The 12,685-nt window shown below is 34.9% G+C and overlaps 1 pseudogene; it reads right to left on the bottom strand.

Moving 5' to 3' along the window:
- Positions 1–5,613: 5,613 nt before the first annotated feature.
- Positions 5,614–6,420, bottom strand: LOC112664975 (WASH complex subunit 3-like; annotated as a pseudogene).
- Between the last annotated feature and the right edge of the window lie 6,265 nt (positions 6,421–12,685).

Below are 12,685 nucleotides of genomic sequence, written 5' to 3'. Positions count from 1 at the left end.
TAAATGGTACTGCATTAAACTTATTTCTTCAAATCAGAAATATCAGGAATCATGTGTACATTACTTTGTCCTACTCTTTGTTTCTCCGATAAATACATGAATTTTGTCAAGTTCATTTCTTTGATATATTTCAATTCCATTTCCTACCTCCATTTGTCAGCATCCCCATGACTGGCACTCTTAATTTTCAACTGGATTAAGAATTCAGCCTTCTAAATGATCTCCCTGTCTTAATTTTTATTGCTTGATTTGTTATTTGATTTTTATTCTATTTTCATACTACCATTCAGAGTGTTTGTCTTAAAATTCAATTCTCAGAGTAACTCCTCTGCTTAAATACCATCAAATTATCCTTATAACATTCAAAATAAAATCCTTTACCATAATATTACAGTATTCTTCAAGAGTAGGTATGTGTATCTCATGCTATGTCAGCCCTCTAATGCTTCCATGATCACTGTATATGTCTCTGCCACATTTGACTAGTTTAAGTTCTTGAAAACACGATGCATTTGACTTTGTGTATACTACCTCCCACTATTTTTGGAGGATAAATTTTGGTACTGGCTTCTCAAGAATGATTTCTCTGTTCAATAGCCACACTTGTTCTGCCTCCCAAGTATATCCGGGTGTCCTGTCCTGGATCCTTCTCAAGCTACTTAAAGATCTAGGAGAACAGTATGTGCAAAAATCTATTTGTTTATAAACAGAAGTATGAGACATGTAGGTAAGGTATTACGAATGAGGGGAAGAGAAGTATAACAGGGTCACAAGTGGTAGAAATAAAAAAAATATATGGGTAGAAAATATTTGAGGCACTTTTAGGGTACCATGTGACTCTTTGGAAGGTTTATACATGGCATATTAATGTATCCCCCAAATTAGGCCTGTATCTAATATATGGTATAACTCAATATATTTAAATTAAATAAATTATTTGACCAATTTATTCCTGAGTTGAATACAGGTTATACGCAAACACTCTATCAGGTATTGAAAAAGACATAAAAATGAGTAAAGTACTGATTTTATCCTCAAGGCCCTTACATTCTATTATTGAGCCTGTAACATGAACAGAAATAAATGTTATGTAAGTCCAAATGTGAAGGTGAAATAAATTAAAAAGTACATGGCTTTTATTTTCTTAGGTTTTTATTTTAATTCCAGTTAGTTAACTGGAAGGTTAGTTATGTTAGTTTGAAGTGTACAATCACAAGTGTACTCCTTAATCCCATCACCTATTTCACCCATCCCCTTACTTCCCCTTTGGTTGTTGTTCTTTACAGTTAACAGTCTGTTTTTTGGTTTGCTTCTATCACCCTCCTTTTACCCTTTTCTCATTTGTTTTGTTTCTTAAATTCCACATATGAGCAAAATCATATGGTATTTACTTTCTCTGATTTATTTCGATTAGCATTATACTCTCTAGCTCCATCCATGTTGCAAATGGCAATATTTCATTCTAAATTTATGGCTGATTAATATTCTAGTGTGTGTGTGTGTATGTGTGTATGTGTGTGTATACACACCACATCTTTTATATACATTCATCAATCGATGGACGGTTTCCATAATTTGGCTAATGTAAATAATGGTGCTATAAACATAGGAGTGCATGTATCCCTTTGAATTAGTGTTCTTCTGTTTTTGGGTAATTGCATGGCAGTATATGATTACTGTATTGTAGGGTAGTTCTATTTTTAACTTTTTGAGGAACCTTCATACTGTTTTCTTTCTTTTCTTTTTCTTTTGTTTTTATTGAAGCTCAATTTGCCAACATATAGTGTAACATCCAGTGCTCATCCCATCAAGTGCCATACTATTTTCTACATTGGCTACATTAGTTTGCATTCCCACCAACAGTACAAGAGGGTTCCTTTTTCTCGGATCCTCAAAAAGATCCTGTGTTTTTGAAAAAGAACTACTCAAGGGCAGCCTGGGTGGCTCGGCAGTTTAGCGCTGCCTTTGGCCCAGGGCATGATCCTGGAGACCTGGAATTGAGTCCCCTGTCAGGCTTCTTGCATAAAGCCTGCTTCTCCCTCTGCCTGTGTCTCTGCCTCTCTCTCTGTTTCTTATGAATAAATAAATAAAATCTTTAAAAAAAGAACTACTCATACTCTAATGAGAGAGATTTAAAAAGTGGTTAAACAGGTGTATTTTAAAAATATTTTATTTTGAAAAAAAATCTCATATCTGCAAATTTTTTTGAAAACAGTATGTGTATAGTATATACACATACACCACATCTTTATCCATTCATCAGTCAATCTTCTGAAAATATTTTACCTAGATTCACCAATTATATTGACATATCCTTTTTCTTCTTATAATTCTTATTATTTTGCTGAGCTTTGGAGACAAAGTTGCACTCATTGTACCACTTCATCCTAAGAACTTGAGCAAGCATCTACTAAAAACAGGACATATTCCTACAGAAACATACCATAAGCATTAAATTTAGAAAATTTAGCATTAATACTATTATCTAATATATATTTCATTTTCAACTTCCACAAATTATTCCAGTTCTGTCATTAACAGGACTTTTATTTCTGTCCAGGAATCAATCAAGAACCAGGCATTTCATTTAGTTTTCATATTTTTATAGTCTCTTTTAATTTGGAACTGTTCTCAGCATTTTTTTCATCTTTAATAGATCATTTTTTCATACTGCCATTTTTTAGGAGTATAAGTTTGTGTGTGTGCATGACCATGTATGTATGTATGTGAGTAGGATTGCTGCATTATGATTACACTCAAGTTATATTTTTGGTAAAATTATCACATTCTGACAGGTGACATTTTATACAAGTTTTGAGATATAGAAAACATTTATATAGAGATGTGAAATGTGCCACTGAAGACAGAACTAGAAACTGAATTGAAGATTTTTTGAATCCTAATGCAAGGCTTTTACCACTAACTATAGATGCTGTGGATGGCTTTTGAAAGCTTGAGTTTTTTTTTTTTTTAATCAATGTGAAATTATTAAAAATTAGATGTGTCAAATAGAAGGCTTGAACCATACTTTCAAAAGATAGATTGTGGTATGATATAACCAGAACTGATTGCCTAAAGAAAACATTCAAAACTAGTCCCTAGTTGACTGCAGATATAAAGAATCATTAATTTGAAATTTAATTTTGATCTTTAAGGTGTTTATGCTTTTTGACAGGAAAAAAATGTAGAATTTATGTTTTGGGGGCAAAAAGGCTATATCTAGTATTAGGGCAGGCCTCAACAAGCTAACTATTAACATTTGCAAATTCAGAACATTCTAAATGAGGTGAATATGGTATCTTTACTTGATATTGTAGAATCACAACAAAACAGTCACATTCTTGCAGAGTGTCCCCTTATTTGGTATGTAGAGTAAGCTCAGAGAGAAGATTTGCCCAAATTTACAAAGCTGGAAAATGGTATAGGTTAATTTCTTTCCTAGGATTCTCAATCCATTGTCCAACTGATAGATTCCTAGAATATGCTTACAGAAACAACAGAATTTTGACTTCATGGATTAGCCTTTTGCCATTGACCATCTCCTTTGTAGATTAGGCCTTTTAAAATTGGGCCCCAGTCTCCCACTGGTATTTTAGTAATAGAATGGAGTGTGCCAAAGGACATTCACAACCGCTTAATCAGACCTACATTTAGTCTCACTTATTTTGACCTTCAAGCATTTACTTATGAAAGTGCATGAGGTTTCTTTTCAGATTAATGCCAAGTTTCAATCGCCATAGACCACAGGAAAAATCTTTTTTTATGTGATTCCCCAAAAATGAATTCAACAATACTTTTATCAGCCATGTTTTTAATCCATTAGCAATATTGACTTTGCCATGAAATGAGAGTAATTCAATTTTAGATTATATTATAAAGCTGAAATTATTATAGCTTTGCCTCCTAGTTTTACAGTTGTTAAGGCTATGTCAGAGTTTTCATGGTGAAGCTTTATATTTCAAAGTTTTATAATCAGACATTAAAGAGAACAACAAAAAAAAAGCCAAATGGCTTTTGAGACTGCATTGGTGCCCGCAAGAAATCCATGTCAGGCTTTTTATTCAAAGAGATCCACATCGATGGGCAAGTCCCTCTGCTTAATAACTTTCATTATTAGATTGGCTATGGATGCCACCAACACATTTTCCTAATGCTACAGTGGGGCCCATTTTTCAGTTTTTCAGCCTCAGTATTAGGTATGGAAATCTATGTGGTACTATAAACAGAGGACAAAAGATACAATATAACCATCCAGTCTCTTATTACCTGTCTGACTATGTGCAGGTTGCTTAATATTGTTGAGACTCAAGTTATTTAAAGTGAAGAATGAAGAAAAATTTATCCTATGTTTCTTAAAGCAAGGACCTTTTGTAATCCTTTCCAAACCTCATATCTGAGTTTATGTTAAAATGAAGAGGCAGCTAATATAAGAGATCCTTAGGATTAGAAAAGAGATTGCTATCTCCATCTTATACTTGAAACATATTAGAAAAAGGTCATTCCCCAAAATAACCAATAAAAGACAAGTACCTGACTTAAAATATATTTATTTAAATCATCTCTCTAATAAATTACAAATGAACATTTTTAGCTATTAATAACTTGGCATGAATATTCTAAAGACACATCTATATTCAACATACTTGATAGGCCATGTATAGGAAATGGCCATAAGTGAAATTACTATTTACTGATGGAAAGCTCCCTGAAGTAAAAAAAAAATGTGAAGTAAGAAGAAAATGGACAGCAGTGTAGAATAAGTTGCAACTTCCTGCATAACTCTGCTCAGGATCCCTATTCTTCATTTATATTTACTTTGACTCCATACAAATTTAAGCCTTTTATAGGCATGGCAATGTTTAGACATCATGCTTTGTTTAAATAAATAAGATGGCACTCATGCCACCTGGGATGTTTAACTTCATCTTGGGCAGGCTATGTAAATTCTTAATAACAATCATAGTTCCTGTATCATCTGCATTTACTAATAGCAACCATGAAGTTACATAATTCACTTACATCAACTAAGTTAATAATCACAACAATCTCATGAGGGAGTTATCTTCATTTCACTAATAAGGAATGGAGGTTTAGAAAGAAGAAATAATAAGATCATCTGCGAGTGGCAAATTCAGTATTAGGATATGGCTTTCCCAAAGCCTGATTTTTTTTTTTTTTTTTTTGGTTATAAATGCTTTGTCTTTCTTTTCTTTCTTTCTTTTCTTTTCTTTTCTTTTCTTTTCTTTTCTTTTTCTTTTCTTTTCTTTTTCTTTTTTTTTTTTTTTTAACATGGAAAAACTCAGGCAGCCCTGATGGCTTAGTGGTTTAGCGGTGCCTTCAGTCCGGGGTGTGTCCCTGGAGTCCCAGGATCCAGTCCCAGGTCAGGCTCCCTGTATGGAGCCTGCTTCTACCTTTGCCTGTGTCTCTGCCTCTCTCTCTCTCTCTCTGTGTCTCTCATGAATAAATAAATAAAATATTTTAAAAAATAACATAGAGAAACCTGGTGGTGGATAATAGTCATCAGATGTTTCTCTAAGAGTTCAAATTCCAGCTTTCTTATAAAATGTAAATGAACACCTACACATGTATATGTAACTGTTGTCAAAATTAAGCTTATTTACTAAAAAAAGATTCATTATCCGAACTTTCTTTTGCATTCTTTTCATCTTTGCTATTAGGCACTAGAGCATCTGACCCCTCAAGAAAACATGGGTCCTTCCAATATTATTTTTTGTAATCTTAATGCCATCACTTGGAACACCACTTGAGCCATTCTGAGATATCTGGCATATCTTGGACCCTTAACTATAATAAAGATTTCTTTTTGAGATTTATTTATTTATTCCTGAGAGACACACGAAGAGAGAGGGAGAGACATAGGCAGAAGGAGAAGCAGGCTCTCCATAGGAGCCCAATGCGGGACTCAATCCTGGATCCTGGGATCACGACTCAAGGCTAAGGTAGATGCTCAACGGCTGAGCCACCCAGGCGCCCCTGAATTAAGATATTTTCTGATGTTACTTCACTTTCCTGTGATCTAGAGTCTTATATACTGTTCTGCTGTGATTGCTCTGAAGTGGTTTCAGAATGTGACTGATTCATTTGTGATACCAGTGTCACTTACAGAAGATACTTCAAATGTCACATCATTTAAGCCTGTGATAGTTGACAATTTTGCAACTAAAATATGAAGAGCTGTTTGGATACTAAACATACTACAATACTAAGAGCAATTTGCTGGATATGAAGAGAAAGTTCTGCCAGTGTCTCCTTACAGACTATAGAAAAGTGGTTGAGGAACTCTACAGTGTTCACCACAAACTGGTTTAGAAAATGCTACTGGTCTTTTCTGTTGAACAGCTAGCACTTTGTGGTCAAGTCTATGCCTGACCTCATGAGAAGAATCCCATCTTCATCCATCTCCTTACAGGGTGAAAGACCCACAGCTTGCCCACAAACCCTTCAAAGATGGGATCACCCAAAGCCTGCACCCTTAAATTTTATTTTATATATATATATGTCTCATAATTTCCTAAGACAGAACAACAAATGAATCTCCCAGTGAAGAAGAGGAAAACATTATGGAAGTGAAATCTCTAACATTCAACATTCCATAAGTGAGACCAACTGGTACAATCCAATCAGTTCCTAAGCTCTACTTGCCTCCTACAGGCAACCCAGGTTCAGATACGTGGATATATGCACCAAGTTGTTTAGTAACAAAAAACTAACTGGATATCTCCACAACATCGTGGTTGGCTGAAAACCTTGCTAAGTCTATCATGGCAGGAAAGGCATACAAAAGAAAATAGTATTTGAGCAGAAGTCTGAAAGAGGAGTAGGAATTAGCTATACATGGGAGCTGAGTATATAAGAACAATGAAAACATGGGGATCCCTGGGTGGCTTAGCAGTTTGGTGCCTGCCTTTGGCCCAGGGCGCAATCCTGGAGACTCGGGATCGAGTCTCACTTCAGGCTCCCGGCATGGAGCCTGCTTCTCCCTCCTCCTGTGTCTCTGCCTCTCTCTCTCTCTCTCTCTCTCTCTCTTTGTCTATCATAAACAAATAATAAAATAAATAAATCTTGAAAAAAAAAGAAAACAAAAAAGCATTTTATTTTTGGCAATAATCATCATATCATCATAACTGCAATTTATTCTTTCATTCACTCATAAAATAATTTTGAACACTAATTGTGTGTCAGGAACTATTCTAAATGTCTTCTCATACCTATGGGGAAAAATACAACAAATAAAATTATATATATGTATGTAACATATATGTATAAGCATATTTCTATAATATAGGTCTAATGAGGAGAAAAAGTAAAAGTATAGCAGGTTTTGTATCAGTTACGCTGAATTACATAAGTGATGTGGACACAGTTTGCAGAATAAAGTGTCAAAGGGTAATAATTTAGGCCACACCTAAATTGTGGCCAATTCCAATCCCACTTCCTGCTTTCTCATTTAAAGACTGAGAATTTAGCTTGAAGAAGGTGAAGATATCAGATGTAAATAACTATAGAAAGAGCAGCCCAGGTGAAGGAAAATACTTGAAAACTTACTTTAAGGTGTGAACATGATTACTATGTTTGAAGGACAGTATGGAAGCCTATTAAGGGAATGGATTGAACCATGCACAACAGAAATCATAGTAGTAATGGAGGACAAGAACAAATAGGGCCTTAAGGTACTTCTGTTTTTATTGAATAAAAAGAGGGACCATTAGTAAAGTTTAAAAAGAATATGTATGCAACCTTGTGTTTAACTAAATCCTTTTTATAGCTGTTGGAAAGATAGAGGGAAAATGAACAGATATGCAGCTATACTGAAAGCACAATCAACTAGATTTTATTTTTGACAGATCAGTTATAGGATGTAAAAAAAGAAAAAAAGCAGAATATTTAAGGATAATCCCAAGTTTTAGGTGACCTGAGCAACTGATAAAGTTCCTCCCTCAAAAAATTGGAAAAATCTCAAATATACAAGCTAACCTTACACCTAAAGGTACTGGAGAAAGAACAGCAAATAAAGCCTAAACCAAGCAGAAGAAGAGAGATAATAAAGATTACAGCAGAACTCAATGGAATAGAGACCAGAGGAACTGTAGAACAGATCAACAAATCCAGGAGCCGATTCTTCCAAAGAATTAATAAGATAGATAAACTCCTAGCCAGACTTCTTAAAAAGAAGAGAGAAAAGACTCAAATTAATAAAATCACGAACGAAAGAGGAAAGCTCACGACCAATACTAAGGAAATACAAATGATTTTAAAAACATATTATGAGGGATGCCTTGGTGGCTCAGCAGTTTGGCACATGACTTTGGCCCAGGGTGTCATCCTGGGGTCCCAGTATCCAGTCCCACATTGGGCTCCCTGCATGAAGCCTGCTTCTTCCTCCACCTATGTCTCTGCCTCTTTGTGTGTCTCTCGTGTATAAATAAATAAAATCTTAAAAAAAAAAGATACTAGCCAATAGAATCCAACAATACATTAAGAGAATCATTTACCATGATCAAGTGGGATTAATCACTGGGATGTAAGGGTGGTTCAAAATTCATAAAACAATTGACTTGATAGATTACATCAATAAAAGAAAAGACAAGAACTATATGATCCTCTCAATAGATGCACAGAAGGCATTTGACAAAACACAGCATTTATTCTTGATTAAAACTCTTAAAGGTATAGGGGTAGAGGGAACATAGCTCAATATCATAAAAGTCATCTATGAAAAGCCCACAGCAAATATCATTCTCAATGGGTAAAAACTGAAAGCCTTTACCCTAAGATCAGGAACATGAAAGGGATGCCCATTCTTACCACTTTTGTTCACCACAGTAGTAGAAGTCCTAACCTCAGCAATCAGACAACAACAACAACAACAACAACAACAACAAATAAAAAGCTTTCAAATTGGCAAAGAAGAAGTCAAACTCTCCCCCTTCACAGATGACATGATACTGTGTGTAGGAAACCCAAAGGACTCCACTCCAAAATTGCTAGAACTCATACAGCAATTCAGCAATGTGGCAGGATACAAAATCAATGCACAGAAATAAGTTGCATTTCTATACAATAACAATGAGACTGAAGAAGGAGAAATTAAGGAATTACTCGCTTTTACAATTGCACCCAAAACCATAAGATACTTAGGAATAAATCCAACCAAAGGAGTAAAGCATCTATAAAAACTACCAAACACTTATGAAAGAAATCGAGGAAGACACAAAAAGATAGAAAAATATTCCATGCTCATGAATTGGAAGAATAAATATTGTGAAAATGCCTATGCTACCTAGAGCAATTTACACATTCAATGTAATCTCTATCAAACATGGACTTTCTTCACAGAGTTGGAACAAATGATTCCTAAGATTCATATGGGACAAGAAAGACCCTGAATAGGCAGAGGAAAGTTGAAAAAGAAAACCAAAGCTTGGGGCATCACAATGCCTGACTTCAAGCTGTATTACAAAACGGTAATCATCAAGATAGTATGGTTCCAGCACAAAAACAGACACATAAAGCAATGGAACAAAATAGAGAACCCAGAAATGGACCTTCAGCTCTATGATCAACTCATCCTCAAAAAAGCAGGAAAGAATATCCGCTGGAAAAAATACAGTCTCTTTAATAAATGATTTTGGAAAATAAATGGTTTTGGGAAAAAATACAATCTCTTTAATAAATGGTTTTGGGGAAAATTGGACATTCTTCCACATGTAGAAGAATGAAACTGGACCATTCTCTTACACCTACACAAAGATAAACTCAAAATGGTTAGGAGATCTAAATGTGAGACAAGAATCCATCAAAATCCTAGAGGAGAACACAGGCAACACCCTTTTGAACTTGGCGACAGCAACTTCTTGCAGGACACATTTATGAAGGCAAGGAAAACAAAAGCAAAAATGAACTACTGATACTTCATAAAGATAAAAAGCCTCTGCATGACAAAGGAAACAGTCAACAATACTAAAAGACAACCTACAGAATGGGAGAAGATATTTGCAAATGATGCATCAGATAAAGGGCTAGTATCCAAGATCTATAAAGAATTTAATAAACTCAAATATTCAAGAAACAAACAATCCAGTCAAGAAACAGGCAGAAAACATGAACAGAAATTTCACCAAAGGCATACACATGGCCAACAAGCACATAGAAAAATGCTCCACATCACTTGTCATCAGGGAAATACAAATCAAAACCACAATGAGATACCACCTCACATCAGTGAGAATGGCTAAAATAAACAAGACATGAAACAACAGATGTTGGCAAGGATGTGAAGAGGGAACCCTCTTACACTGTCGATGGGAAGCAAGCTGGTGAAGCCACTCAGGAAAATGGTGTGGAGGTTTCTCAAGAGGTTAAATAGAGGTTAAAATAGAGCTATGCTATGCTATGCTATGACCCAGCAATTGTACTACTGGGTATTTACCCCAAAGATACAGACGAACTGAAACGATGGGACACCTGCACCCACCTGCGGCAACGTCCACCATATTCAAACTGTGGAATGTCCTTCAGCAGATGAATGGATAAAGATATGTGGTATATATACAATGGAATATTACTCAGCCATCAGAAAGGATGAATACATACCATTTACTCTGATGTGGATGGAACTGGAGGGTATTATGCTAGGTGAAATAAGTCAATCAGAGAAAGACAACTATATGGTTTCACTCATATGTGGAATATAAGAAATAGTGAAAGGGACTAAAAGGGAAAGGAGGGAAATTGAGTGGGGAAAAATTAGAGAGGAAGTCAAACCATGAGAGACTCCTACCTCTGGGAAACAAAGAGTTGCAGAAGGGGAGGTGTGTGTGGGGGGGGTAACTGGGTGATGGGCACTAAGAAGAGCATATGATGAGATGCCCACTGGGTGTTATACTATATGTCGGCAAATTGAATTTAAATAAAATATTTTAAAAATAAATAAATTTTCAATTCAACACTAAAAAAATAAATAAACAAAAAGGGAAGAAAGAGAAAGAAACCCTGGAATGATTAATTAGGAAGGATGCTGAGTATTAACCCCAAATATGTATTACTGTCAGATTCAAGTATGAAAGACTTGTGCCCAACTCTGAGAATAGGAAAATAAAACTCTTTTTTTTTTCTTTTTTTTTTTTAGTATCACTCTAGAACTTCAGTCTCTACCTCCTACTCACATACTCTCCCAGGGATAAATGGTGATCTCTAAATATATAGCATCATTAAGGGCTGAATTTCACATACAAGTGCTTTATCTATTTCATTGAAGTTTTTTCTCAAGTGACAAAATTCTTACATTTTAATAGTTTTTATTGAAGGAATCATATATGTGTTTATAAAATGAAATGAATATAATTAAGTAAACTTTGTTTCAAATCAAGAGAAATGCTATGACTTTATGTGCAGATTGTAGTTGATCAATATGAATGGATGATTACTCAGTCATAGAGTTCACGGTGAGTAAATCTGGTACCTTCTTTGAGCCATGCAACTCTTTCATGATATTCTTTGATTTGATGTTCAGAATAAAATAATAATAAAAATAATCTAAAAGTTTTAAAAGAAAGGATCCTCATTATCTAAAAAACACTGAAGCTTTTCATTTATACAGTTACTCAGCTCACAGTGTAAAATTTCAAGATCACAGAATGTAGGAGAGAAAGATTTGATATTAGGGTGGGAGTAGGTCTCAAGAAACTATTTCTAGGATTGGACATGCATGGATGTGGGCTGAGAGATGGGCTCACAAAGCTGAAGGGCTCCTGGAAGTTACTGTAAGAATAAGGGGTTGGCAAACATTCTTAGTTTTCATTTATTTGAAATTGGTCCTATGCTTAGGGTTCTTGTGTGTTCAAATTCAGCTTCTGCATTATGTTTATCATTATGTCACAGCTTCAGAAAACATTAGTGGTCCTGCCCAAAACAAAATGGCAGCTCCAATTACTGCTGCAACTTACAGATGCCTGCACCATATGTTACCATTCTGAAGATCTTCCAGATATAAGCATAGATGCCCTTTTTTTTTAAGGAAGAAAGGGGCTAAATTATTAGGTAAATTGATCAGAATTAATATTAGCCTGATTAACTGTGAACTTAATCTACTTTCAACATTCTCATTTTGGTTCTTTTCAAAATCCAATTAACTTATACAGCTGATTAGCATTTGCTAGTTCTGATTTTACAGTCTGCAAATTTCTCTCACCATTGCCTTCTTTTTCATTTTCATGACTTTAATCCAAATATTACAAAGAGATTTGACAAAGTGTTTGAACATTAGCCAGTTTAGAGGCTGAAAATTGCATGTACAGCTATCATTAGTTACATTTTCAGAAGCCAAAATGACATTCTTAAAACAGACAAGCATGAGGAGCCACAGATGCAAACAGAGGTGCCAAACCTGTAGAAAAAATAGCATATTTGCCACATCTGAATGTTTCCTTCTTTATTTTCTCATAATAAGCAAAAAATAACTAACACTACAGTATAATCTTGCTTCTCCCTGGAAAGAACCAAGAAAGTAGACCTTTCCATGTATTAGGATATTGACCTTATTTTTTGAAGCCCCTTAAAAGATTAAGTGGTGATCTTTTTATCTCACACTCCAATCCAGTGTGAAGTTCATAGTACCAACAAGAACCAATGGAAGAATAAATGGTATTACCATGTACTTCCTATG

The sequence above is a fragment of the Canis lupus genome, chromosome 17 (assembly GCF_003254725.2).
Source record: "Canis lupus dingo isolate Sandy chromosome 17, ASM325472v2, whole genome shotgun sequence".
Classification (NCBI taxonomy): domain Eukaryota; kingdom Metazoa; phylum Chordata; class Mammalia; order Carnivora; family Canidae; genus Canis; species Canis lupus.
Note: the sequence above shows the minus strand (reverse complement) of the source record. Positions and strands in the feature narration are given on the sequence as shown.